The sequence below is a fragment of the Oryctolagus cuniculus genome, chromosome 3 (assembly GCF_964237555.1).
Source record: "Oryctolagus cuniculus chromosome 3, mOryCun1.1, whole genome shotgun sequence".
Classification (NCBI taxonomy): Eukaryota; Metazoa; Chordata; class Mammalia; order Lagomorpha; family Leporidae; genus Oryctolagus; species Oryctolagus cuniculus.
The window spans coordinates 18,480,163-18,503,288 of record NC_091434.1 but is presented as its reverse complement, the minus strand read 5'-3'; the positions used below and the strand labels follow the sequence as shown (position 1 = coordinate 18,503,288).

The 23,126-nt window shown below is 40.2% G+C and overlaps 1 long non-coding RNA gene across 1 annotated transcript in view; it reads right to left on the bottom strand.

Moving 5' to 3' along the window:
• Positions 1 to 308: 308 nt before the first annotated feature.
• Positions 309 to 23,126, bottom strand: part of LOC138849103 (uncharacterized) — a 65,524-nt gene continuing 42,706 nt past the window's right edge. The window contains exon 3 of the long non-coding RNA XR_011387527.1: positions 309 to 854. This is a non-coding gene — a long non-coding RNA (uncharacterized lncRNA). The remainder of the gene's footprint in view (positions 855 to 23,126) is intronic.

Below are 23,126 nucleotides of genomic sequence, written 5' to 3'. Positions count from 1 at the left end.
TGAAACTCATGTGGGCCTTCCATGTGTCCCCCTTTCTGGAACCCCTTTACACCTTGGGTCAATGATGGCAATTCATGTAATTTATTCTCCTTTTTCCAGCCTATGCCTATTGATCCCCTCAAAGCCTTGGAAGCATCTCATTCTCTGTGCAGACATCTTTGGCCTTCAGTTCCTGATGTAAGAGAAATAAGCACACTTTCTTCCATGTTCTCTGGTATGCTGTTCATTCATAGCTCCTGTTCACTGTTTTCACAATAGAACATAAACAATTTGGTGACAGATAGCATATCTTATTTTAATTTCTGGCATCTCATGAGGTACAGGCAAAGAAATTCCCATATAACAGGTGCTGAACCAAGCACACATACAAAGGATGGAGGAAGAAAAGAAAACAGTAAGAACCTAGGAAGGAAGAATGGATACATTAAGATCCTCCAAAGAGAGAAGCTGATTTGGACAATCCACTACAAAAATCTATGGGTTTGGTTATAGAACAAGGAGTATGCATTTTCCCTTTCACAGTTATAAGGGTAAATGAAAAGTTTTGTTTTAATATTTCATTTATTTATTTGAGAGCAGAGTTACAGACAGAGAAAGGGAGAGACAGTGAGAAATGTCTTCCTGAAATTGGTTTCCTCCCCAAGTGCCTGCAAAGGCCACAGCTGGGCTGAGTTTCTGCCAGGTCTCCCACACAGGTGCAGGGGCCCAAGTACTTGGGCCATCTTCTACTGCTTTCCCAGGTGCATTTGCAGGGAGCCGGATCAGAAGAGGTGCAGATGGTACTAGAACTGGGACCCATGTGGGATTCCGGCACTGCAAGCAAAGGCTTAGTGTGCTACACCACAGCACTGGCCCTGCAAATGAAAAGTTAAAAAAAAAAAAAAGAACTATGATTCATTGTGAACAAATATTCACTTCACTATAATAAACCAAGGAAAAACATGTTTAAATCTAGGGTGACCAGAAAAGACCAAAAAAACAGGGAGATGGATTTTTCCGAGATCTAGAAATGATTCCAGGATCTTCATGATCCAGTCAGTAACTGTGCTTAACCAAGATTAAACACTTTGCTGGAAAATAGAAATTTTTTGGTGACCAAAAATGTTCCAGTCTCCAAATGTTTGATATGGAGGTAGGTAAAGCATGTCGATGACAGATTAAATTTTCTTACTGCCCATTTATGTGTTTTGACATAATGGGTAATGTTATGAATCTAGAGTTGTACATAAAAGCCCCTGCATTTATTAATCCTCTAGTTTATATAACAAAACATTTACCAGGAAGGAGAGAATAACAACATAGTTAAGTAGAAGGAAACATAAAGATGATTTCCATCGAATAAGATATTTGACATCAGTTCTGATTGGTAGTAGGAGGATTTTTTCAAGTTTCTACTAGACAATATTAATAACAAAATAAGTTTTTAGTTCAAATATATACCTCATCTACCAATATGCTAGTTCAAGGGTAGTCCAGGAAGACCTCTTAAATTGCTTGGGATTGTGTAGTTTTCAGGTTTTTTTTTTTTTATATTACTATTGCAAAAAGAGTTTGAATTAAGAGTCTGGAATACCCTATGGTAAGTTTTATTTTCTAAAGATGATCACTAAACTATCTCCCATTCTACATGCTTTTCACACAGTCTGATTCTGAAAGTCTTTTCAAGGAGATGTGGGCACCATGTTCCTTCCCTCTGCTTCAATACAGCTGACTTTGTAATAATTGTAGAAGTGACTCCATGTGATTTCCAAGTCTAGATCATACAAAACAATACAGCTTCTTCCTGGGATTTTTGGGCCTCTTGCTTTTGTGATCCACCACTGCACAGGGAAAATCAAATAGTCCATGGAGATTCCTGAACAAATCCCCAGTCCGCAGTTAAAAGACCTGACCAAAGACCCAGTTAATAGCCAGAACCAATATGCCTGCCTTGTGAGAGAGCTTATGGGAAATAGATCCATTAGCCTTCTCTGAATGGCTGCAGTTAGTGTCTCATGCAGCAGGACCCTGTCTTATACAACTTGAAGATATAAAATAATAAGCAACTCTTATTCTTTGGAGGTTATTTTTCACATAGCAACTGATAACTGGAGAACTCTCATAGGGAGATGGCACACAGTATTTTGGCCTCTGACTTCATAACATGAGAAAAAATTTACTTCCTTTGTACTGTAGGTAGAATTACGCCTTCCTAAAGGAAGTTTACATCTTATTCTCTAGAACTTCTGAATATGTTGCTTTATAAGGCAAAAGATAAGGGATCTTGCAATTAAGGAAAGGATCGAATTGGAATCCCCTGGCACGTTTCTAACTCTACCATTAGAGGTAAGTCTGATTGAGCATGTGCCGAATTGTACATCTCCTCCCTCTCTTATTCTCACTCTTATATTTAACAGGGATCACTTTTCAGTTAAATTTAAACACCTAAGAATAATTGTGTGTTAATTAAAGAGTTCAACCAATAGTATTAAGTAGAATAAGGAAATACTAAAGGGATAAAGTAGTAAGTTGTTCTTCAACAGTCAGGACAAGGGATGATCAAGTCATTCTTTCTCATAGTGTCCATTTCACTTCAACAGGTTTCCACCCATCAAGGTGGCATGTACCAATGCCATCTCACTAGTCAGAGTCATCGGTTTTAGTTCACAATTGATCATAATGATAGGATTAAGAGTCAAAGAGATCACATAAACAAGAATAGTGTCTGCTAATAATGACAGAAGTAAAAAGGAGAGAATGATTCAACATGAGAAGCGGGATACACAGCAGACTCATAGAATGACTGATGTCCTAAACAGCACTCTGGCTTCAGACATTCAGATCTGGCTAAAAATCCAAGAGAGTATTTCAGGCATGGAAAGCCAAGACACTCTGGCAAAAAAATAAATAAATAAATAACCTAAATGAAAGATCTTTGTGAGTGAGATCCCAGTGGAAAGAACAGGTCTTCAAAGAAGGAGGTACCTTTCTCTGAAGGGAGGAGAGAACTTCCACTTTGACTATGACCTTGTCTAAATAAGATTGGAATCAGTGAACTCAAGAGGCTTCCATAGCCTTGGAAACTCATGACAAGAGCCTCAGGTGATTACTGATGCCATAAATAAGAGTGTCAATTGTTAAATCAATAACAAAAAGAGTCACTGTGCACTTACTCCCCATGTAGGATCTCTGCCCTTAATGTGCTGTACTATGTGAATTAACAGTATAACTAGTACTAAACAGTGCTTTATACTTTGTGTTTCTATGTGGGTGCAAACTGTTGAAATATTTACTTAGTATATACTAAATTATCTTCTTTATAAAGAGAATTGAAAATGAATCTTGATGTGAATGGGATGGGAGAGGGAGTAGGTGATGGAAAGGTTGTGGGTGGGAGGGAGGTTATGAGGTGAAAAAACCACTATAATCCATAAACTGTACTTTGGAAATTTATATTTATTGAATAAAAGTTTAAAAACCAATTTAAAAAAAGGAAAGGATCTTGAGAAAGGGAAACTGGTTTACACAGTCAAGCCTAACATAATTACAAGCATCCTTACAAGTAAAGGAGGGAGTAAAGAGAGTCAGATTCTGGGAGAGATTTGAAGATGCAATGCTGCTGGCTTTCTAGATGGAAGAAAAGGCCATAAACCAAGGAATGCAGATGGTTTTAGAAATGAGAAAAGGCAGCCAGTGCCGTGGCTCACTTGGCTAATCCTCCGCCAGCACGCCGGCACCCCGGATTCTAGTCCTGGTTGGGGCGCCAGGTACTAGTCCCAGTTGCTCCTCTTCCAGGCCAGCTCTCTGCTGTGGCCCGGGAAGGCAGTGGAGGATGGCCCAAGTGCTTGGGCCCTGCACCTGCATGGGAGACCAGGAGGAAGCACCCGGCTCCTGGCTTCAGATTGGCGTAGCACTGGCCATAGCGGCCATTAGGGGAGAGAAGCAACAGAAGGAAGACCTTTCTCTCTGTCTCTCTCTCTCTCACGGTCTATAACTCTACCTGTCAAATAAAAAAAAAAAAATAAAAAAAAATAAATGAGAAAAGGCAAGGAAACTTTTCTTCTACAACTTCCAGAAGAAATACAGCCTTGACTCATACACTGAAATCTATTTCTGATTTCTGACTTCCAAAAGATATAACATGATGAATTTGCACTGTCATAGGCTCTTAAGTTTGTGATAATTTATTCAAGCAGGCAAGGGCTTCAGAGACTAGAATGCCAGTGCTCATGGGGCCATAGTAGAAGGGTGTGCCAGAAAGCATTAGTGACCATTCAGAGCCAATAGGTGGTCCATGACTCATCGGGAAGTGAAACAGCTGCATAACCTGTCTCCAGACGTTTGTCTTCATTGTGCCTTTATTCTGGGTTTGTGACAGCTAAAGGTCTCTTTCTCAGCTGTCCAGTGTTACTCTGCTATATCTAACTGGACAATAGATGAGCCTTATCCTAGAATTCTATTCCAGTTGCCTCTCCCTTAGGGACATCAGTGTTTCCTTTCTCTTCATTAAAGTTTTAATTCTTTATCTCATTTGTGTTTCTAAAGACTCACAAGTTTTCCTGCTGAGGATGCAGTAATTTGTTATTCTTTCAAGATAGTATGCATATAAAAAGCACCTTGAATTCCTGAAGAAACATTTTAAGCACTGTGGCAAGAAACAAATGGGAGAAATAATCTTGATGAGGACAGCCTATTTCTACTACTCAAATCCTACCATTTAGATAGCTTCTTGGTTATTTTAACCGTTAGTGGGAATGTTCATCTTTTCAGCCTTTATGAAGTTCAATTTGGCATTAGCCATAAAAAGTGTAAATGCACAAGTTTCCTAATCCAGCACCTTCCCCCTCAGTGAAACTCATTTTTACAGAGATGTGCAGATTTATTTATAATAGCAACCATGAAAAAAGACTGAAATGTCCATCAATAGGGGTAGATAATTCATGAGATGGTCCACTTATACCATGCAGTCCTATGGATCCATTAGGAAAAGATAAACTAGAGTTCATTTATGCTATAATGGAAACTTGGCCAACAGTGTTCAGGAAAAAAACATAAGCTCTTGTTCAGTTAAGATTACAATTCATTTTGTGTTTAAAAAAAAAAAAGCCATACTTCTATATCCATATATACTTTGATTTGGGGGAAATATTACATGATTAACTCAGAATTCATTTATTATTTATTGAAATAGTATTTATAAGCTGCTGTGAGCTAGACTGAGTATATATAATATGAATGAAAATAGACATAGCTCATGTCTTCATGAAGCCCTCAGTGTAATAAGGGACATAGGTAATGAACATTTCATAGAAAATATAGACTAAATAACATTTAAAAATTGATAGAACATGTGAAAAGTGCACTACTACATGAGACAGAATGAGGAGAAGCTTCTATCCACAGGATAGTGTGTGACTCCATCCAGAAGAGAAAACATTTCAACTGAGAACTGAGAAAGCTGATGGAACTCTGGATTGGAGGATGCGTGTGATAATTAAGTAATTAAGCTCAGCATCTTCATCCATGGGTGAGGAACATGGAAGTTCATGTCACTAGTTTTGTAGAGGTTAGCACACAGGTTTATAGACCCCCCTTCTGGAGCCACAAAAGATGAAGTCATAGGCATCAGAGAAAAGGCTAAGCTTGGTAGGGGAGGGGGAGGGGAAGGGGGAGGGCAAAAAAGGTTGGAGAAGGAGCAGATCACATGGAACAGTGGTTCTTCTTATTTTTTTAAAGATTTGTTTATTTACTTGAAAGAGTTACACACAGAGAGAAGGAGAGGTGCGGGGGGGGGGGGGGGCCTTTCATCTCCGGTTCACTCCCCAGTTGGCCGCAATGGCCAGAGCTGTGCCAATCGGAAGCCAGGAGCCAGGAGATTCTTCCGAGTCTCCTACGCAGGTGCAGGGACCCAAGGACTTGGACCATCTTCTACTACTTTAGCAGGTCAGAGCAGAGAGCAGGATAGGAACTAAAGCAGGCAGGACTGGAACCGGCACCCAAATGGGATGCCAGCACCACAGGTGGTGGCTTTACCTACTAAGCCACAGTGCCGGCCCTGGAACAGTGGCTCTTAAACCTCTCAGTCTCAGAATTATTCAACTCTTTTTTTTTTTTATTTTTTATTTATTTTTTGACAGGCAGAGTGGATAGTGAGAGAGAGAGAGACAGAGAGAAAGGTCTTCCTTTGCCATTGGTTCACCCTCCAATGGCCACCACAGCTGGTGCGCTGTGGCCAGCGCACCCCGCTGATCCGAAGGCAGGAGCCAGGTGCTTCTCCTGGTCTCCCATGGGGTGCAGGGCCCAAGCACTTGGGCTATCCTCCACTGCACTCCCGGGCCACAGCAGAGAGCTGGCCTGGAAGAGGGGCAACAGGGACAGAATCCGGCGCCCCAACCAGGACTAAAACCTGGTGTGCCAGCGCCGCAAGGCGGAGGATTAGCCTAGTGAGCCGTGGCGCCGGCCCAGAATTATTCAACTCTTAAAAATTACTGAAAAAAATTATTGAAGAACCAAAGAAATTTTGAGTGTGAGTTGTATATATTTTTATTTATGATTTATAGTATTTTTAAGGATTTATTTATTTATGTATTGAAAGCAGAGTGACAGAGAGAGATGGAGAGAGAGAGAGAGAAATCCTCCATTTGCTGGTTCACGTGGGCCCCAGAAAGTTTTCTTAATTCAGGAAGGTTTTGGTGGTGCCACTTACAGAGCGGCAGGGGGGTCTACAGGAGGAAGTGAATGTGGAATGTCAAGATTAGTTTGAGAAATGTTACATTTGAATTGTCTATGAAGCGTTCAAATAAATGGGCTTTGCAAGGAATATCATGTAGGAGTCTGGAGCTCAGAAGTGAGGTGGAGCCTGGGTTTATGTACTTGGGAGTCATTTACATATAGATAGAATTCAAAACCAAGGTGATTGATGAGATCCCACAGGAAGATATGTAGAGAAAAGACAAACCTGAGCAAAATTTTGAACAACTCAAACATTCTGAAATATCAAAGCATAATTTCCTGGAGGCAGATTTGGGGACACTAGAATATGAGGATTTGCTATCCTAAACCTTCGGAAAACATCCGATGAGCATGTACCTTTTTTGTATCTTTATTGAGCTAAAATTATTTAAAGTGTACAATTTGATGAATTTTGACAATATGTATATATCAAAGTAGAGTTCATCATGAAACTCATCATCAAAATCAAGAAAACAAGCAAATCAAGCTGTTTCCTTATCATCCCCTCATAATCCCTCCCTTCCTATCCCTTGGGCAGCCACTGATCTGCCAGTATAACATTCTATTTAAAAATATAAATGATTTTATAAAGAAGCCAATATAATCAAAATTATTAGTAGGAAAATAAGATACTGAGCAATGAACTGACTTTCGTAGAGTACACAGCTTTTTGGGATACCTTTTCACTATACAGGGCTATCTCCACTCTAACCTGTTCTCTTGATCCTGTTCCTTTCTTACTTGACTCTTCTTAGATAGTATCTCTTCTGAAAATGTTTGAGAAAGAATTTCTTCTCTGTGAGTTGATATATTAACACATAGAGAGAGCCTTTAGTTCTGACAGCTACTGGAGGTGCCTCACAATAGGTTTATTAGGCTTCAGAAACATACCAAAGATATTTCAATCTTCTTATCCATAAAGCATTCCAGCTTACTGCATAAAATAATTCAACAAACTTTATGCACACCTGAGGTTTTCAAAGCTGCCACTCTTAGAAAAAAAAAGTCTATTTTGTAACAAGGAAAATACTAACAAATAGAACATAACAATGAATTTCCATATTTTTTTTTAATTTTTTTTTTGACAGGCAGAGTGGACAGTGAGAGAGAGAGACAGAGAGAAAGGTCTTCCTTTGCCGTTGGTTCACCCTCCAATGGCCGCCGCGACAGGCGCGCTGCTCTGATCCGATGGCAGGAGACAGGTGCTTCTCCTGGTCTCCCATGGGGTGCAGGGCCCAAGCACTTGGGCCATCCTCCACTGCACTCCCTGGCCACAGCAGAGAGCTGGCCTGGAAGAGGGGCAACAGGGACAGAATCCGGCGCCCTGACTGGGACTAGAACCCGGTGTGCTGGCGCCGCAAGGCGGAGGATTAGCCTAGTGAGCCACAGCGCCGGCCGAATTTCCATATTATTGGAATCATGTTAGTTAGAGTTTGGAATACAAGTAGTTCATTAGAGAAGGGATTTCAAAAAGCACTGGCATAATAGTGCAGAAGTGGGATTGGGACGGGGCAAAAGCCAGCAGACCACGCATTATTAAGTGAGTCATTACTTTGGGTAACTAAGGCTCAGTCTTTCTAGGGAACTGTAGGAGACACGGTAGATTACAGTTCTGAGATATCCCACCTGAAAGGTAAGGAAACAGGAATATTTATCCCCTAATCCCATCAGTCATTACCTGAGTGCTTCTCAAGGGAACAAGAACTTCCTAGAATTTCCCACCTGCCCTCTCCAAATGTGAGGACCACAGGAAGCCTGCAGGCGATTAGTTGTGAGTACTTGGCTTTTGGCATGTGCTGGATTGATATGTGGTAAGGAGATATGCACAGGGCCCTTCCAGTGTCTGCTAAATGAACCATATTATGGTTCATTTTGGAAGAAAATCTCAACTTTCAAAGAATCTTGGGATTCTTGTTCCTTCCTATAATTTCATTAATAATGCTATAAATAAGCTATAATGGTAATCTGTAAACCCTCTGAGAACAGCATTCATATCTCATTTACTATTGTACCCTTCAAAAAGCTGATCATAAAAAATGCTCCACAATATCCAACGGTGATTTTGTAACCAATGGACTGGAGAACTTTGCTGTTAACTGCTTTCCTATCAACTATAGCAGGGTTACTGCTGTGGTAGTAGCACACGTTCTAGGTCCAAACTGCTTAGACTGTAGTATAGCTCCATTTCTTATTATCCCTTATTAATTTTGGGACTTTGGACAAGTTTCTTAACTCTTCTTGAATCTTGCTGCTATGATCCATTACATGAGTATAAAAATAGTTTATGTGCAATCGTGTTACTGTAAGGATTAATGGGATAATTATCACAATGCCTGGCACTTATTAAATGCCCAAGATTTGCTAGCTATTAATATCACTGATAACTTGAGTAATGGCCATTTAGATTGTCCAACATCTAATGTGATCATATTATTGTTGGTAAAATTAAACTTCACACACATGTTGGTTAAATAAAGTGGTTATGATCTCATCAGGCAGACTTGTCAAAAGTAATCACCTTCTAGTAAGAGGTAGACATAACTTCACCCTGATCTTTTTCACTCTTTGATATTGTGTTTTTAGATGTTTAACTTTTTTGAGAGAGTAACCCTGTGTTTTGAGTTAAGTAGATATATCAACATAAATCATTTGAATAAGAGTTTGAAGTAGTCTTTCAAATATTATTTTTCAAATTTAGAGATAATAGATCTTATTATATAACCGAATACTGATTGTTTTCTCTATTGAATTTTATATGTATAATTTCCATTTCTGTTAATGGCTCATTATCAGAAAGGTTAGATTTCTCTTTTATCTTTAGCTTGTCCATTAAATTCTTATGAGTTAAGAAGCATAATGCTGGATGCTTGAGGTCACTCAAGCGATCTTGAATCTTCATGTGTAGAAGTCTTGAAAATATCCTAGATGGAAGGGAATTTAAAAAACATTCACAGCCATTCTCAAGAACATGTTGTCATACTAAGTAATTTGCAGTATGTGGCATCTTTCTTCTTCTTTCATCCCTAATGGAAATGGAAAAACAGAAAACCTTGAGAATGTGCTTGAAAATTATCATTGATTATCTTTATTTTTGTCTAGACCAGATGGTCTGTGGTCTAGTTATCTTCTGAGGGAAACAGCAAAAGAATGTAGAAAAATCACTTAACTAAGAATAAGAAAATCTGAAGTCTGGTCTTTGCTTTGTCTTCAAGCCTTCAATTCACTGATGTTTTAAAAACTGTTAATAATACTTTCATTCAATAATGTAAATGTGGGTCAGATTTAGATACTCCTAAAAAAATCTATGTACAGTCTGTGGATATAGGGTTTGAAACATAGCCACTAATTGTTTAATATAGATAGGGATTTGAGATAATAAGCTACTCTAAGGTGGGCAGGGAAGATCAAGGTAACATTCTACTACATGGAGTCCAAGAGCTGGGGTTTCTATTCAAAATTGGGCATACATTCTAGCAAATAAACATAGCAAGTAGCTACTGAATCCCACCTTATTATGGGTGGCACAGTAGCAATAGAAAAGGAGCTCGGGGTCCCATCATGATTGATAGCTGGGTTTCCAGGGTGAAGAAAGGGTTAAACCATGAACTGTGGAGCACCAAGAATGCACAACCATATTGAGGATGACGGTGGAAAGTGCAGGCTTGGTAATAAGATTGACAAACTGTTTTTGTGGGGTCTCCAGAAAGAAAAAGGGGGGCTTAAAAGCCGGGATGTGTCATATTTTGGGAGTGTGTATTGGTTAACCATTACTGTATAATAAATTATTCACAAAGTTAGCAACTTAAAATGATACATGTTCATTATTTCACAGTTGCAGTAGGTCAGCAATCTAGACACAGGGAAATCCTGACTTAGAATCTCTTCTAAGACTACAGTCCAATTGTGGCTTCAGGGTTGGAATATCATTTGAGATCTCAACAGGGGAAGGAGTCACCTGTTCCAGTTATGAGAAGAACTCAGTTTCTGAACCTTTTTGGACTAAGGACCTTAGTTCCTTGCTAGCCATTGACCTGGGGACCAACCTCAATTCCTTGTCAAGGAGGCCTTTGGACAGGTAGCGCAGAACCTGATGACTCACTCTCAAAGTCAGCAAGGAAGAGCATCTGCTAGCTGAAGGCAAGTAAGAACCTTCAGCAATCTATTAATGGAAGTGAATCCATCACTTTTGCTGAATTCAGTTTGTTAGAAGTGATTGCAGATCAGCCCATACTAAAGGTGGGGGCATGGGAGAGAATTACACATGTCTTAAATGCCAGGAAATGGAAATAGTTCTGAGTTATCTTAGAGTATGACTTCCACAGGGAGCTCATGTTTTGCTGAGTGACTAGTGTGGCAAGGCACAGGGCTAGGAACTGTGATATATAATACTCATTTACCTAGAGGCTCAGCTCTTAAGTTACCTGGACTTCAGAGGCTTGGGGCCAGGAAGGACAATGTAGTAGCTGGAATAAAACTGTCCCCCTTTCTTCACCTCAGCTTTAAGAAGATAGTGTCTGGATGAATATCTCCTGCAGTTTCTTAGTTTCATCTCCTCAGGGATTTCCATAAGTCTATCATTGAAACTGCTCTCAGTTTGCCAGATTCCTTTTTAATTGTAGGACCTGACATTGTACTTGCTTCTAAAGGGTTTGCCTTTTTGTAATGGGGTTGCACAAGGTTACTGTAGTCGACAAAAGGCATCTCAGCACACATGGCCAATTCATTTCTGGAAAACAGGATATAAGCCAAACATTTTGTACCAAATCTTTTTTCCATTAATTATGAAAACTTATCATAAAACAACTCTATCCAAAAATTGTCAAGTAAAATAAAGGTATAGGTTAGGAAGAATGGAATGTGGGGTAGCGGTAAGAGGTGAGATAGAAGCCAACCGACTTTTATGAATACAATTGTGTATTAGGCAAGATTCTAAGAGACATTTGACCTTATGACTGTATTTTGAAATGTGAGCAATTACTTTTTCAAAGGCTCTTTCATACATTTCACATGCATTGCTTGACTTTTAAAAACTCAAGCCCAGTGTGTTTCTTGCACTTTCCCCAAAATTTCAATTACCACCTCACATTATCCAACTCCCCTCTTCATTCCCTTGAGATTAATGTTATGGAAAATATATCACATAGATCTTTTTTTATTTTCATTTATTTATTTTTTGACAGGCAGAATTAGACAGTGAGAGAGAGAGAGAGACAGAGAGAAAGGTCTTCCTTTTTCTGTTGGTTCACTCCACAAATGGCCACCACAGCTGGCGCTGCGCTGATCTGAAGCCAGGAGCCAGGTGCTTCTTCCTGATCTCCCTTGTGGGTGCAGGGCTCAAGGACCTGGGCCATCCTCCACTGCTCTCCCAGGCCACAGCAGAGAGCTGGACTGGAAGAGGAGCAACCGGGACAGAATCTCTCACCCCAACAGGGTATGCCAGCAACGCAGGCAGAGGATTAACTTGGTTAGCCGAGGCGCCGGCCTCACACAGATCTTTGATAGCAATTTAAACTTGTGTGTATTTGAGTTCCCTTAAACATGAGAAAATATTCCCTTTTGAACCTTGTGCTGTCTAGGATTCAAATGTAATCATGAAAACCAGCAAGGAATTTACTCACTGCTATTCACATGTTGACAATGGTGGGAGCTACAATTGAATCTCAGGTGGTGGAGATTATGATTCTTGTCTTTCATGAATCAGTGATGCTTCCAATTGGTGTTAGAACAGCTCTTTTCTACTGGGTCAGCCTCCTGACTGGGTTCAATCACAGTTTCTTGTCTGGCCTTGATCTGGTAGCTCAGTATAGACAGTTTTAGCCCATGTCCTTTTACTGGTCTAAGACCAGTTTTCAAATAAATAAGTGGCTAAATGGTTTCCAGATGCTAAAATAAAAACTATACAGATGCAAATATATTACATTTAATTTCAAGGCTGTTTAAGGTTTTTACTGTGTCTAGAGAAGACAGCTATGAAAAATGTACATCACGTTAGCAGACCATACTTCATCAGTTACTCCATTAACAATAACAATATGGGAAATAAAGGGTGAAATCAAGTACAATAAGGCAATGAAGAAAATCAAGATAAACAACAAATAGATATCACGAAACAATGAATTAATATTGAACTATATCTACCCAAGAGTACTGGTTTGGTCTTTCTGGGAAATCCAATGCTTCTTACCACTGATCTAAAGCATCCAGGATTTTTAGTTGCTTCTTTCATAATGCTGAAGGTTGTGGACTTATATGACCATGTTGTAGTAGTATATTCTCATAACTACAGTACTCACTTTCAAGATGCTGGAGGAGGGGCAAAGTAGTCATGGAATAAGGAACCGTCCTGCCAGTCATATCTAAAACATTAATAATAAACATGATGCAAGGTGAGAACAGATAAGTCATCCCCAAGGTCATATGACTGGGTGTCACAAGCAGACACACAAAAGGGGAAAAGGGACGATGACACCAAACTATCCTCATTACAGCTGGCAATTGACATCCAATCAGAAACTGCTCACCCAGTGCATTTTCAAATACATAAAGCAACAATCAAATTAGGTGGCAATAGAAAAAGTCATCTGAAAGAAATAACAACTCAGGAAATAAATTAAAGTGTGAAGTTTACAAAAATAAGATTGACATTTGTTTTATGGAAGCCATGACCTGAAAATGACATGATCTCAATTATATGTAAGATTTTATACTATTAATTCATGATGTTCCTTATGAAAGGAGAAAGGAGAGCTGTTACTAAACACAGCTATAAAGAACAAAGGAAGGGGACATTTAGAACTACTTCAATTTACTTTTATAGGAGAAAAGACGATCATAAAGAAGAGAAAAATAATCTAGCTTTATGTGAACACATTTGATAGAACTAAGAATGCTGAGTCAACTATCCTTTTACATTAATCCTTATGAAGTCATGTATAATAATAGAAACCCCTTGGTTCCTGTCTCATGAGTATGGTGCAGGAGCGAAAATAACAATAAAGAGAGAAGTACAGGCTTGGTTTGGGGGGTGGGAGAAAATAAGGGTCTGATTCTCTGTGACCTGAAGCACAGAGAATCTCTGAATGACTTGGTCAGTCTGACAGTGTAGAGCAGGTGCCCTTCTGTACAAGCCTATAGAGGAGCCAGATAAAATGTTTCTAAAGCTATTATTTCTTGCCTGTAGGTTTATTTATTTTTTAAAAAGATTTTATTTATTTATTTGAGAGAGAGAGTTATAGACAGTGAGAGGGAGACAGAAAAAAAGGTCTTCCTTGTCGCTCCCCCTCTTCATGGAGGAACGACACTAAACCCTGCCTAGGCTTCATATCCGAGTCACGGCACCATTATGTCGCTCCCCCTCTTCGTGGAGGAACGACACAGGACCCTGCACCGTTCTTTTGTCTGCTCGGCCCTCCCCGGGTTTGCTGCTGGTTCTTCCCGGGTTGGCTACCGACCCTTCCACCTACGTGGAAGGGCGGTTCCCCCTGCCACTTTCCCCACTTCCGCGGGGGAGCGGCACACCGCCGGCCGGCTCTCTCTGGGGCTGCACAGGTGTTCCTTCAGATAGATGTTCCTGGTGCATGTTGTCTCTCTCCCCCTTTATAGTCCTCTTCCGCCAATCCCAACTCTGCTACCCACATGCCGAGTACGCTGCTCTCCTCCAATCAGGAGCAGGTCCTGCTGTTTATTGGTTGAACTGGAGGCAGCTGTGTAGAAGCTGTTTCCTCCTCTCCCAGCGCCATATTGTGGGAGAGCAGATGTATAGAATAAGTCTTAATTCCAGTAACAGTCTAGTCTGAGTTGCTCCCCACACTTCCTTCCATTGGTTCACTCCCAAGATGGCCACAATGGCCAGAGCTGCGCCAATCCGAAGCCAGGAGCCAGGAGCTTCTTCCTGGTTTCCCACATGGGTGCAGAGCCCAAGGACTTGAGCCATCTTCTACTGCTTTCCCAGGCCATAGCAGAGAGCTGGATTGGAAGAGGAGCAGCCAGGACTAGAACTGGCTGCCATATGGGATGCTGGGCCACAGATAGAGGATTAACCTACTGTGGCACCATGCCAGCCCCACCTGTAGGTTTTATACTTTGTGGACAATTAACACATTAACTCTCTCCCATTAGATTCCAGTATCGTTGTCTCTGTATCTGGATGCCCTAGCTCAATCTGGCTTCAGGTAGACTTATTTCCTTGCTTCAATATCTCAGTAACTTCCATTTAGCTTCCAGAAAAACCCACCTTCTCAATAAAGTACAAAGATCAATGAACCCTGCCCCAGTACCTCACACAGATTCCTCATACTGCTGACCCTGACCTCAAACTCAGTCCTCAATTTGTGTAAAAGGAGAGACTGTACACATAAGTTCAAACATACCCAATGTAATAAAAGACCAAATGAAATTCATTCTCTCGATACAACCTGGTACCTGAGGATTCCATTGGTGCATATCTCTTTGTGCTGCACATGCATACCTTCCAGTCAGCATCTTGCCTCTCCAACATTGCTAAGCATCTGCCCGGATTCCAGGAAAGAATCCAGCTGAGGAGATTGAGGGGAGGCCATAAAATTTGGTGTGGAAAGCACTGGGTAAGAGGTTAGAAGACCTGGCTGCACACTTACAGATGACACCAACCAGCTTCATGACCTTGAGTAGGACATTTACTTCCCTGGGTCAGATTTATCACTTGCAAAATCAGTATGTGGGACCCAGTCGCCAAGATACCTTATGAAAAGCAGAGAATACAGTATTTTGCTTATTTTGAGACATCAAAACCAGATATGGTTCTGCCATATCTAAAGGGATGGATGGAAAATCATAGGAACTTAGCCAAAGTTCGAGTGAAAGAACCTTTGCATCATTGCCCATAGTTCTCTCCCTTTGCTTTTGAAAACTAAAGAAAAAAGAAATATCAATGACTACATTTTACATCTGGAAAAAAGAACGTTCCAAGAGATTTTCCATTCATGCATTCAGATTTACTACACTGCAAACCAGTGGAAACCTGCTGCATTTATTTAAACTTCTGTCATCATCATTGTGAATACAGCCAGAGGTCTCCCGTGGGCTTCTAGTTGAAATGCTGAATGGCAACAAAAGTAAACAAAGCAGCATCTTACTTTTTATTCTCCTGGCTGAAATACTGGTATTTAATGACATAAAGAAATACCCAGAAGCTACAGTTGAGTTAAGTATGAGCATAAATAAAATGACAATCCACAAAGCTGGAATGCACATACCCTAAATTCTGAAATCAGATTCCCTTCTCCCAGGGCACCCTTGAAGCTGAAGTTATATTTCTTCTGCCCTTCCAAAATTTACCTTACCAGAGGGCTCTTAAGAAAACACTGAAATTAAGCTGAATAAAAAGAGTGGACTTTGGGTAGAGTCCTCTGCAGCCTCCTCTATGTCTTTGGGTCTGAACTGGACTCTTCCTCCTTGTCCCTCAAGAACATCCCCAGCCTCCCATGTCCTGGAATGAGGTAAGTAACAACAGATCATGACGTCTCAATATTTATAATACTTGTCATGATCACTCTGATTTTGAGGTACATGCCTTATCACTAAAATGATCAGGAAACCGACCAACTCTAATTGTTCTAAGTAGGACAAACTGCCAGTTCGTCACAGTTAGATCCAGAGGTATCCAATATCTGGGCCAGGTGGTGGGAGCTGTGGGTAACTGGGGTCTTCAGGTTGCAAAGGCAATACACATGCAGTGAGTCAGGTGAGACATGAGCTGGACAGGCAACCAAGTGTATAGGTACACAATTGCTGGAAAGAGTTGACCAGATTCAACATCTCTGAGATTTTGAAAGAGGATGCTTCTGACACCTGAAGGAGAACAGAATCATGAAAATGGGCTTCTAACCACAATTGTAGCACTGATTGACTCCACAACCTTAGAAAAAAGATTCTGTCTTTCTGAATCTGTTTCCGCATCTGAAAATACATTTGGTTATTATTCAACATTGAAGTCCCACTTAATGTTTGTCTTAAAAATGTTAATTGGAATTTCCAGGTAAAGGGAAGGGTGAGAAAAGAGGAATATGGAAATCTGAAAACATTCGCAAATTGAAACCCAGCAAACTCTCCAAGTTAACCAGATTTCATGAGATTAAGAGTGATGCCATGGGAACTGTTGATTAACACTGGCTGTGAAAAGTCTATCCTGTCAAACTGGAGCATCAGAACCATCCAGGGCAACAACAGAGACGTGGAAATAGCAGGATTGGGACATGGTTTGTTTCATCACTTGGAGCATGAATAACATTACACTCTTTTCAATACTGAAATGAATTGGTAAGCTTCTATTGGTTAGCTTAGCAGGAACTTTCTCTAGACTTCCATTCTACTCTCCTTGATAGTTTAAGAGTTGGAGGGTGTGGCTCAGTTCAAAGACAATAATCAAGTGTCTAAATGGAAGAAGCATGATGTGGTGTATTTTCTGCTTCTGTCAGTGATGTTGAAACGTCATTGTCTTTTAGAAAAGTGGTCTTTCCAAATTGGATGTTTTCTCTACTCATTGCTGCAGTGATCACACCATTTGATCAACACAGTTCTAAGGAGGATGGAGAGAGTAGAGATTTCTGCTGAAATTACAGCTATCTGTATCTAACTTAATGTTTGGACAGTGAGCTATACAACATCCATTAGGCTGAGTTTTCATGATTCAATACTTTTTATTCATTACACAACAATTCCCTGGGTACCCTAGAAAAGTTCTATCAGAGCAATTCTGGTGTCTACCCAAATTCCTTTTGATCTTGAAATTCTAAATCTAAAAGCCTCTCCTCATCCCTAGAGCAAGTCCATACTCGTTTCCTATATCACAAAGAATGACCTCTCTCTGCGAAGAAAAATCATGCTGTGGACCACTGTATTTTATACAACAGCCTGTAGGCAAATTCTCAATGTGAGAGCCACGTGCACTAAAATTCCATGGAACTACTAATAAAATAAGGATTGCTTTGTTTGCTGAGCCCCATCCTCGACCTAATTACTGGATCTAAAGAAGAGGTCAGGGATCTACATTTTCAACACATTCTCAAATGATTTTTATGCATACCAGCGTGTGAGAACCACTAGCAGAGATGTTGAGGAAAAATAGATGGGGAAGATGCCAGGAGTGAGAGGGTCAATTAAAAAAATTACTGTAATCATGTAGGCAAGTGAGGATACAAGCTGTTACTCTAATAGTGATTGAGGTAAAGAAGCAAGGAGCCTGCTTGAGAATCATATCAGATATGGACTTCACCCACTGTTACCATCCAGATTGAAATCAGACTCGGTTGGTTGAGGAGCACGAATGGAATCACCACTTTTTAGGGATGTTTCTCAGTGCAAATTCTCTCATTTTCCTTGCCTGCTGACTGGGCCTGCTGCTCTTACAACAAGCTGATTTAGGCTTTCACAGAATGGGGGCTTGGAAGCAGAGTTGGTCACACTTTGGTCACGTTTCATCTATGTTGTTTTATTCTATGCAATACCAGAAGCAACTGGAATATACAGAGGGCATGAAGACAGCACAGATGCTAGACCATGAAACATCTGAACTAGTACTGTATTATCATGTTCTGACTGCAGCTGCCTGAAGACTCAGAAATCCTAAGTGCATATTCCTCAAATCTGCATGTTTTTTAAAAAAATGTTCAACCCAAAGACATGATAGTATAGATGAAAAGTCACCAATGATGAGGACATGGAAGAACAAGGAACCCATGGCCACATATTAGGGCAATAGTCCCTACATTGCTTGAAGGAACACTACCTTTCAGGAGGTTAGTAGGTTTGCCTCAACCTCAAATACAATAAAATGAAGTGCTCAGCTGTGTGTAGAAAACATGGGCTTGAACAATGTTACCGAACTTTCTCCACAGCACTCTTCCCTTGAAGCTGTGATAGGACAAAGCTCTTGGAGGCTGTCATGTCGCAAACACATGCTTGGGAATTCTGAGGATCGGATTCTAGTTTGGCCACTTAAAAGGATATTGATCTTTCTTGAGATTCAGTTTCCTGGTATGCAAAATGCAGGTGATAGCCATTCCTGCATCAGATATCACCATGAGAGTTACACAACATTAAGGTCTGAGAGCACTTGTTGGCACTTGGTAAGTGCTCCATGAGGCAGGCTTAAAAAACAGCCAAGAGAGGTAAGCACTGCGCTACAGTGAGTTGGGCTGCTTTTTGGGACACCCACATCCCATGGCAGAGTGCCTGGTTCGAGTCTTGGCTACTCTGCTTCCAATCCAGCTTCCTGTTAATGTGCATCCTTAGAGCCAGCAGGTGGAGGCTCAAGTACTTGGGTCCCTGCCAACCACATGGAAGACCTAGACTGAGTTCCCAGCTTCTGCGTGGCCCAGCCATGAATGTTTCAGCATTTGGGGAGTAAACCAGCAGATCTCATGCTCTATACCTCATTTATCACTCTGTTTTTTCAAATACATAAATAGACATTAAAAACAAAAAATCAAGAGGGAAATAGTATTTTGTAAGCTTCTTTGACATAGGATATTTTGAGAGGTAAGAGTAGAGAATATGTCTTCACAGAAGGGTATTCTAGAGTACAAAGTTTAGGAAATTCTCTACAAGAAGATACTAGTATTAAGGAATAAAATTCAATGATAGAGACTGAGGAGGGATGAAAAATGTTGAAGAAAAATGATTGGGATTTGAACAGGTAATTCCTTGTAGTCCCTCTGGTTCCATTTTTGGAGTCAGTGAGCTCAAGCGGATGAGGTCCAAGAAGGAAATGAGATTTTTGTGCTGTAGTCAATACCATTTCCTGCTTGACTTTACCCTGTTGGAGGAGTTTCCTTGCAGCTAAAGGAGACGTATCTGCATGTTACAGGCTTTCAAGATGATGGGGCAGGTCATCCTTAGTCCCAACTGAGGCATTTGGAGTCTGTAACAGAATCAGTGTTGTTTTTCCTCAGATTTGCCTGGCTTTATCCTGAGTCTTCGGCTGCTTGTTCAAGGATAGCACTGGCAGCCACCACTTCTCAGTTGTCTCTCAATACCACCGGCTCTCTTGGCCTCTTTATTAGTGAGGCACAGCGTCATTGGAATGACTCCCTGCACACCTGGTGAGGCAAAAGCTCAGTAGCTCTAGTTCCTATTTTGGCTTTTAAAAGGCTCTGGATCTTTATACTATTTCTGGACCCAAAGGAACTGCCACACAGAAGGGCATGGAATAATGACTGCCAGGAAGGTCTTAGGAAATAGAAATCAGACATTTAGGGGATTAAAGACAGTAATAAAAAAGGGCTGCTGACCAACAAGAGATAAGAGGAGAAGGATAAGAGAATTCAATTCCCCTGCCTGTTCCTCTGCCATGAAGAAATGCTTCAAGGGACAGTGATCCATATAGTCTACCTGGAAACTGACTGTGTTCTCTTGAAGTTGTGATCACCTCAATCATATGCCACCTTGTATTTGCTCTCCATATTTCCCTGCCACATTTTCTTTCTCCACTCACTCTTCTGTCCCAAGATTCAATGCTAAGTTTTACCACAGGGTCTGTCCCTAGGGAACCCAGGCTAAGTCAGATTCTGTACACAAATACTTCAAAGAGCTCATGGAAAAAATGCAATTAAAAGATCAATATATTTTGTTGCAAAAATGTTTTTGAGATCCATGGTTAGTTTTGTTTCCTAATGTGCATTTTATTGACTTCTTGGAGAGCTCCTCATATCAAAAAGGAGGATTATGGTTTACTTCATCATTTGGACTCAGTTGATTTTTCTTGGAGTTTTGGAAGCTGGTCAAAAGGAGAAAGACACATATAAGTCATTATTCAAATACATTTCTCCTGTAGAAAATTTATCTTTCTATTTTCTAAATCAGAGACTGTGGTTTGAACATGATTCTGAAGAGTCTAAAGTTTTGCTCTGTACTGAGAACATAAAAATATGAATAATGTTTATTCCTCTTGGTATTTCTAGCACTGGGCACAATGCCTTGATTATCGTAAGGACAATAAAGGCCTCATGAATAAATTTTCTTGTAGGTACTTCTTTTAGCAATTTGAGTAATAGGGTCTTTGCATAATAAGAAAACTAAAGCTTCTAGGTCAGTGGCTCACAAACCATGGTCTATGGACCACTGGCCACCCGAAGAGGCTACACTCTATTCATTGCTAGGGAGGGGACTTCACAGATTTCACATAAATACTGACTGTCAAATAATGCTCCCTCTAAGAACTTGACATAAAAAATGCAGGATGCTTGTGAAACATCAGTCTTCTCTCCCTATCAGAAATGCCTTTGCAGGAAAATTAGACTGTCACAAAACAATCTTTTAATGAATGTTCTAATAATCAATTCTTGGGAATCTCTGGATTCTGTAATGTAGGTAGAAGCATGTTGATTTATGTGAGGCTGTGGTTTTCCACCATGTATGCATTTCAGAATCACAAGGGTGAAGGAATGTGAGAAAGGCTTTAAAAAGTAATCCCAGTGTCCCAGCCTCAGAGATTCTAACTTCACTGGTCTGGCTAGAGCCTAAAAGTTAGAATTTTTTTCTGAGGGGCGAGGGTTGGTTTTGACTTAATTTTCCAGAGTGTTTCTACTCTGCACTCAGGTTTGAGATTCCTTATGGAAGTACTGGCTAGGTTATAAATCTATTCCATGACTTGTTTATCTGATATTTCACAGAATATTGGAAGGCAAGTAGCCATTTTCTCTGAAGAAAAGATTAATGTGTGTGGGCTAGAGACTATCTGGAGAATTTAACAGAAAAGTCTGTAGAAAGAGCATGAGAATACTTGTGAATACCCAGGAGACGGGTTGGAAATGACACTTGTAGATGTGAGGCCAAGGATGACGGATGGGAGACAGAAGCAGGAAAAACTGACTCTGCCTACAGTCCTTTTTCACAAAAGGCAGCTGAGGGCATCGTTGTTGATGACAGTGAATCTTGCAAGAAGAGGACTCATGGACACGATAGTAACAATGATGTTGACAGTGGTGGCTGTACTGAGGGAAGTTAACATTAGTGAGTCTACAATATACAGCTATAGCAGGAACTGTGTTCAAATTTAATTTTCACAAAATGTTCTACAAAAAGATATCAAAGAAGAATATGTAATTTCCAGTACATACACGTTCCCACAACTCATCTCTCTCTTCTATTAACAAATCAGTATACTTTTGAAACCAGAGGAAGTTAAGATTTTTATTAAAAATTGACTTTCCAAAGGAACCAAAAACTGGTCCAGTTACAAAAATTCTTTCCAAAACTACAGTTCCTTGATTCTCCAGAAAGCGTGAGTGAGAGAGAGACACACACTCATCTTTTGTGAATCGTTGGTGCTGTTACTCATGAAAGTTCTTAAGAAGAAGCTAAAAGCACCTTTCAGAAGTCAAGGAATCCCTTTGAGTTGCAGATTCCAGGTGTTCTCTAAATGGGGATGTCCAGCTACATCACACATGGAAGATACTGACCCCATAACCCCATTTCTCATGGAGCTAGCGGTCAGCCAGAGCACTTGAACAAGGCTCAAAAAGCCAGATATCAAAGACTAAGGCTAGAACGATTTGATGCTGATACTTTTTATTCCCACAAAGGTCATAGATAACTTCTACCCTTAAGCCCTGTGGATCTGGCACTGTGATAGGTTAAGAAGTTTAGGAGAGCTACTTTAGCCTATGTTTAATTGTTAATTTCTTAAATTTTTTTTTTACATAGTGGTTTAAATGCTCAATTATTTTCCGAGAAATTTGCTTGTGTTAAGAGAGCAATGCCTGAATGTCAATTAGTTTGTCTTTAAATAATACAAACTTTCCAAACAAACCACTTAGGAAACCTTTCTTAATTTTCCCACTTATCACTTTTGAATAATATAAAACAAGCCCATGCTCAGCATCTGCCAAGACAATGTGTAAGGTCTTCCATCATCCACTGGGAATCATTACCTTGTTTTGGTTTGCTTGGGTTCAGACTCCTTGAGATGGCCTTTGAGTTTCAGGTTCATTTACACTGCTGAGTTGGGCCTGGTTTCCATCTGCAACCATAAAATTGCTTTGAATTTTTCCAAACTCAGCCCAGGTTTGCTGAAAACTCATCTAAGGGCTGTCTAGGGTTCACAGAGAGGTTTACAGAGCTATTTGATTATTTAGCTGTTCAGATTCCAATTTTAAAGTTCCAGGTGAGAACTTTACCTGATTGGGGGTTCTTTCATCTGGAGGCTCTTGCTTCCTACTATGTCCAGGTCTAACAGGTATCTTTTTCTTTTAAGAGTTAACATTTCTGATAGGAGAGTACATGTCTCCAAATCTCCGAGTGCCTCTTGATTTTTCCCTAAGTAACTATTAAAGGCATTCCCTTATGATGCCCTTTTATCTATATCCTGTGACCCTCTTTATTCACTATTTGGGTCTCCTCTTTCATTAAAAATTGCTGAGATATGTTTTCCAAATTGA